This window comes from Anneissia japonica, unplaced genomic scaffold (genome assembly GCF_011630105.1).
Source record: "Anneissia japonica isolate Jap-2015-1 unplaced genomic scaffold, ASM1163010v1 scaffold3676_len114254_cov149, whole genome shotgun sequence".
Taxonomy (NCBI): Eukaryota; Metazoa; Echinodermata; class Crinoidea; order Comatulida; family Comatulidae; genus Anneissia; species Anneissia japonica.
In genome coordinates, this window is record NW_022754095.1 from 106295 (window position 1) to 112173 (window position 5879).

Sequence of the window (5879 nt, forward strand, 5' to 3'; positions counted from 1 at the left end):
TAATTTAATGTGAATCAATGAATGACAAACTTAAGAATGTTAAATTCATATAACTAACCCTCCAATAATACATAGTTGTGGATTAACATTCACTTCTGGTTACTATACACAATATAAACCAATAATTTCAACTGGTTCCCAGAGCTTACTATATTATCATTATCATGAATAATGTTTCCACTTCTATATAATAAACGTTTGCCATATATATATAACATAAGATTATCAATAAGGTTCTAGGATATAAGAGTAACTCCTAGTATCATGATATGGTCATAGAATAATGCAACTAATGTTAATCTAACAATGTAACCAAAGTTAAATACTAGTTATACAAGAGAACAAATATTCGATAAACTAATGTCAACCTCTATCAGAACTATGATATTCATTATCAGTAAATCTATATTAAAAAAAATTGTCATACCAGGCTAACACTAATCATACCGGTTATAAATGCAACCTATGACATTCATACTGACTCCTTCCGTTGAGTATTTACATGTAGTAACATTCACACCATTGGTTCCAAATATAATGGGCACATAGCTATTCTTTGCTAGGAGTCCAGACTGCCAATTGCTGCCCGCTCTCATCAACCGTCAACGGTAGACTATTGATATAAATTAATAATAAACATAAAATAATACTAATAACAATATTTACAAAAATCACTCCATCATCGCATGCCCATAACATTTCAATCATGGCGAATTTACACAAAACCTACATCAATACATATACCATGATATAAACACGATACAATAATTTTCACATAAATGTTGTAGTCAATTGAACTACATATAATGGTAATTGTTGCATTACTGTAACTACAACAATTATTATTGTCTCGTATTGATGCAGTATATGTAAATGGTAGCCAACAACTTGTCATTTCAGTAAATTTCCATAAGCATAGTCAAAATTTCAAAACTAAATTTCAAAATTAAAACAATAAAAAGAAATTTTCTTGAATTCTCTATTTAGCAAAAATGTGACTTAGAAAATGGTGTGGTAATCACTAGTGCACATCTCACCAACGTCCTCTTGTGTCCGATCGTGTATAGTACTTCGAGACAACCGAACAACATGAGTTGTGTCCAACTGTAAGACTATATGCACTTCGAAACCACCAGAACACTAATGTTTACACCACACGTACGTCCACCCGACGTGATTTACGTTTTTCGTTTAATAGAACTCTACACTGTTTTGCATCCTCAGGTGTTGTATTGAACTACGTATTGAACAACACATCCAGGACACACATATATGCAAATTAACAAACTGTTTGCATTTACTTTTAATTTATCGAGAATCTCAATCCACTGTGACATCTATTTTATTGTATTTTATACTTTTATTTTTGTTCCTCAATATTTAATAGGCCTTATTGTTGGCCTTTTGTTTTTGTTTACCGTAATCCTTGTTTAGTTTTCGTAGATACTTTTGTTAAGCCTTGTCTAAATTGATTTCTTTAAAAAGAGCATTTTTTTCCCTCTTAGTTTTACCCTTTGAGGTCGTGGTCCGTATCCCATATAGAGTCATTTACAGTCCCTGGATGCACGGCCTGTATACGGTAGAGACATATTTCTCCTATTGTTTGTTTATTATTAAAATAATGCTGCCCTCTGTTGCTGACCCTTTTAGGGGATTTCCCTAACGTCATAGTAACTAGACAAGGCTTAGCGATTGTATAGAGCAAAAGTCGGCAATTTTTTCTGTCAGTGGTTGACGTACTTGGATAGATGAGGATAGCTGGATTGTTTACATAATGATTAATTAATTAATTGATTGATTAATAATATACATAATATGAATCTGAGGAAAGATTTTAACTAGAAACTTCAGCAGCGCAACCAGTAATGCTAGGCCTATGTCTGCAAACGTTCATTTCGGGTTTGGTCATGTACATGGACCCCCATCTCATATTTCAATACCCCTACCCCATCTTCTCTATTATTATTGGTTTTAGTGAAATATATCCTAGGTCCAGTAGTCCACCCTAGTTAGAAATAAGCATCTGTAGGCCTAGCTAGGCTTACTCTCTGTCGGGGGAGAGGGTGTGTGATAGAGGCTTTTCCCCAAATTATGACCTCAATGACCTTTGTGATGTTGGGCATAAAAACAAAAAATCATCATTTATTTATTTATTTAATCTTTCTTTATACTGTAGGCACTTTCAGTACTATAGCACTGATTTTCATAGTGGTACAGTGACGAGGAACAGTACAGTAGAAATAAAAACAAAGAAAATAAAATAAAATTTGAAAATATTATTTTAAATGATTTTGGAATGAAAAAGTCGACATCTCTTTAAAATTAATTTTTAATTTGTATGGTAGTTCATTCCAGCTTTTGGATGATCGATATAAAAAAGTTCTTTTTCCCTGTCCAATATTATATATATATTGGAAGAACCAGGTTTGGCTATGTGTGCCTTTAGAATGGGTAGTATTGTTAAAGGTAAATTTTGAAGACAAATATTGAGGGGCTTATCCTTTTAAGCATTTGAAAGTCATAAGAAGTAATTTTTCATTTTAAATCACAATAAGTATACTCCATCCAAGCGTACTTAAAATATAATCAACAGGAGTCTTAATATCAACAGAAAGAAATCTTAAGAACTTGTAAACAGTTACAATTTTGAACATTACAATTATACCAGACACAACAGCAATAATCGAAAAGAGGAAATTTAAAGCATTTGCTAACATTTTAAGCGTATAAGAAGGAAGAAAATATTTAGTACGTCGGATAACCACCAACACGCTTTGAAACATTGGATGAAATATTGTTTATATGGTCGTTCCAACTGGTGATCAAGATGACGCCAAGGTATTTAAAAGTATTAACTCTTTCAATTGTATTGGAAATAGAAATGTTTTTAAATTTAGAAAGAATCTGGCTAGTTCCAAATACCATTACTTTTGTCTTTTTAATATTTAAAGTGAGTTTATTTTCAGTGAACCAGATTGCAATTTTATATAGGTTAGAATCAAGATCATCTTGTAGCAATTAAAGGAGTCAGAAGAATCGCAAAGAATAGTAGTGTCATCTGCATACATAACACATTTACAAGGCATGATATCAGGTAGCGAATTGATGTGAATAATAAATAATAGTGGACCCAGTATCGAGCCTTGTGAACTTCCAATACAGTATGTATATTCATAACATCAGATTGTGTTGAGTTTATATTTACAACTTGAGACCTGTTCAGACACGTAAAAGGGGTCATGGGTTGGGGGGTGCGACAAAGGTAATAATTTTCCCGGTTAGTAATTTATCATACCCACGATCTATCTAAAATGTTCTTTCTATTTGAGTTGGGACTATTATGTGTATTTTATAACATATAAAAAACAATACAAAAACACAGGTAGTAATTCAGCAAGGCAGGATTGCCAAATTGTCATAAAATAACAGTCAAAGTGGCTCTCCACAATGAAAAACTACAACAAAAAAGATAGCATATTCAAATATATAAAATTCAATTAACATTTACAGTTAGAAATCACATAGAAAAAGTAGATTTAAAAGCAATTTAAAATATATAAAAATTGTTTTGAAATATTTAAAATTGATTTCAAGATTCTTATTGCCGTTTTTTAATAAGTGATTTTAAATAATTAAAATTGTTTTTTTATATAGAATTGAGGATATTAAAAGATAAAAACAACAAATAAATAAACTTCAAGATTGATCAATAAAATGTTTCTTGATTCCGTTTTTAAAAAGAGTAAAATTGGTACCGTAAGTAATTGGTCACCAAGATCCACTGGCAGGTTCCCGAAAAGTCTGACAAAAATATTAAAGACAGAATTATGAAAAGAGTCAGTTCGTGCAGTAAAATTGTTGTGTAACTTAAGATGATCCAAGTGCCTACTATTAACAGATATATATTTAAAAGCATTAACATAAAATATGTTATACCTACATTTAGAAACAAAAATAATGCAGAGATTAATGTGATTATCAATTTTTCAATTAATTTAGAAGGCCAAGAAGGACAAGCACTTTGAGATTTTTAGGCACTTTCAGGGGGTGAAAAGGGCATCTTTAAGTGGTGAGGAAAGATTTTCCACAGATGGATATTTCCCATTGTCCCCCGGTGGTTACGCCACTGCGGAGAATATCTGGCGGCTTAGATCAAAGGAGCTATGGACACTTTTTGAAGTGGAGAAGAGGTTGCAGGGTGTTGTGAGTCTGGTCATTATGATATCTTCCTTTTTATTCTTGTCTTTATTTTTCTCTTCTCTTTTTTTTTTCTTTTTCCTTTCTTTTTCTTTTTCCTTCCCTCTCCCTTCTTTCTTTTTTCTTATTACTCAGCCCCGTACGACAGCTTGGTCAGCCCAGTAAAAACATTCAGGGAATGGGGCAAACCTTTTACGCCACTGGACCTGCTACTTAAAGCCCCATTCCCGGTAAAATTTCACTAAAAACAGACTTTTTTTTAGAAAAGATGCATATGCATTATTCTAATTACTATAAATCAAGGAAAAATATTGGTATAAATTTTAGTTTTATGCAAAAGGATAAAAAAAAAAGGGAAATACAGACTATTTCTCATAGAATATTACAATTTTTCGATGAATTCTTCATTACTAGGCTAATTCAAAGGTTGTAGATTGCGTCCGCTGGGATGCTCTAGCTTTACACAGTCAATAAAGTGTGCCCTCTCTAGTGGATTATTGTTTGTACTTCGCATCTCGCACAATGCGGTCATTCGAGTAGGCCTAAGATATGTTTGTTCAAGTGTCAAAATCTCGGTCAGAATCAGTTTTTTAACAAATTTAAAATATCCCTATGAAATATTATATTTCACAAGTGTAAATACTAGCAACGGAAAATATCATGTCAGCCATTTTTATGTGTGATAAGAAAATCTAAATCGAGGTAAGACTAGACCTAGCCTAGCAGTGTTGGATAGGCTAATGTTTTCAGTGCCTACTATATTTCTTCGCAGACCTGTTGCAAAATCAAACATGAAAAATTCGTCCGTATTTATTTTTTGTGTAGAACACAAAAAAAAAATCAAATTTCAGTCTTCTTTTACATTTTTTTCATGCTTAGGAATGTCTAAATTCAGTTAAACTAGAAATTCCGTATTATATTTATAAATTTTTTATAACATTTATACAAAAATTAGATTTTTCTTACCAAAAAAATTTTACCGGGAATGAGGCTTTAAATAAGAAATAAACCAGTGCAATTCATCATTGTTAACACCATATGATTTAAGTTTGGTAATGAGTAGTTCATGATCAACTGTATCAAATGCTTTTTTAAGATAAATAATATATGGCAGCTGTTGCTTTACCATCATTAAAATGATTAAGTATGTGATCAGATACATCTATTAGTGTACTGGTTTCAGTAAAGCGTAACTTGGTGTGTAGCTTAATTCCGCCAGTTAGCGTCAACCACAATAATAAATACTAATGGCCACAATTATGGTTTCCAAAACTATTTTATTCATGCGGTGAACTGAAACAAAACCATAAAACAACATGACAATAAATTTTACAATTAGGTCAATGTTAGATAATATAAAACTGGTACAATAATGCTGCAATTAATAAAATAATGATCAACGTTGTGTTGTGTGACACAATATATTATATGGCTATTTTCATACTCTATACGGTCGGATCACTGATAAACATTAGGCCATAATGTAATCATTAAGTGCACTGTAAAAACAAGTTAATGTACTAAGTCTAAGAACTCTAAAAAGATCATCACTTAATTCCTGTCTCTTATACACATCTAGATGTGTATAAGAGACAGTGTAAATACAGTGTTCGAATAAAGGACATAATAATACATCGTGTAGCATAGCTCTCAACGAATGTAGTCCTGTAAATAAATGATTA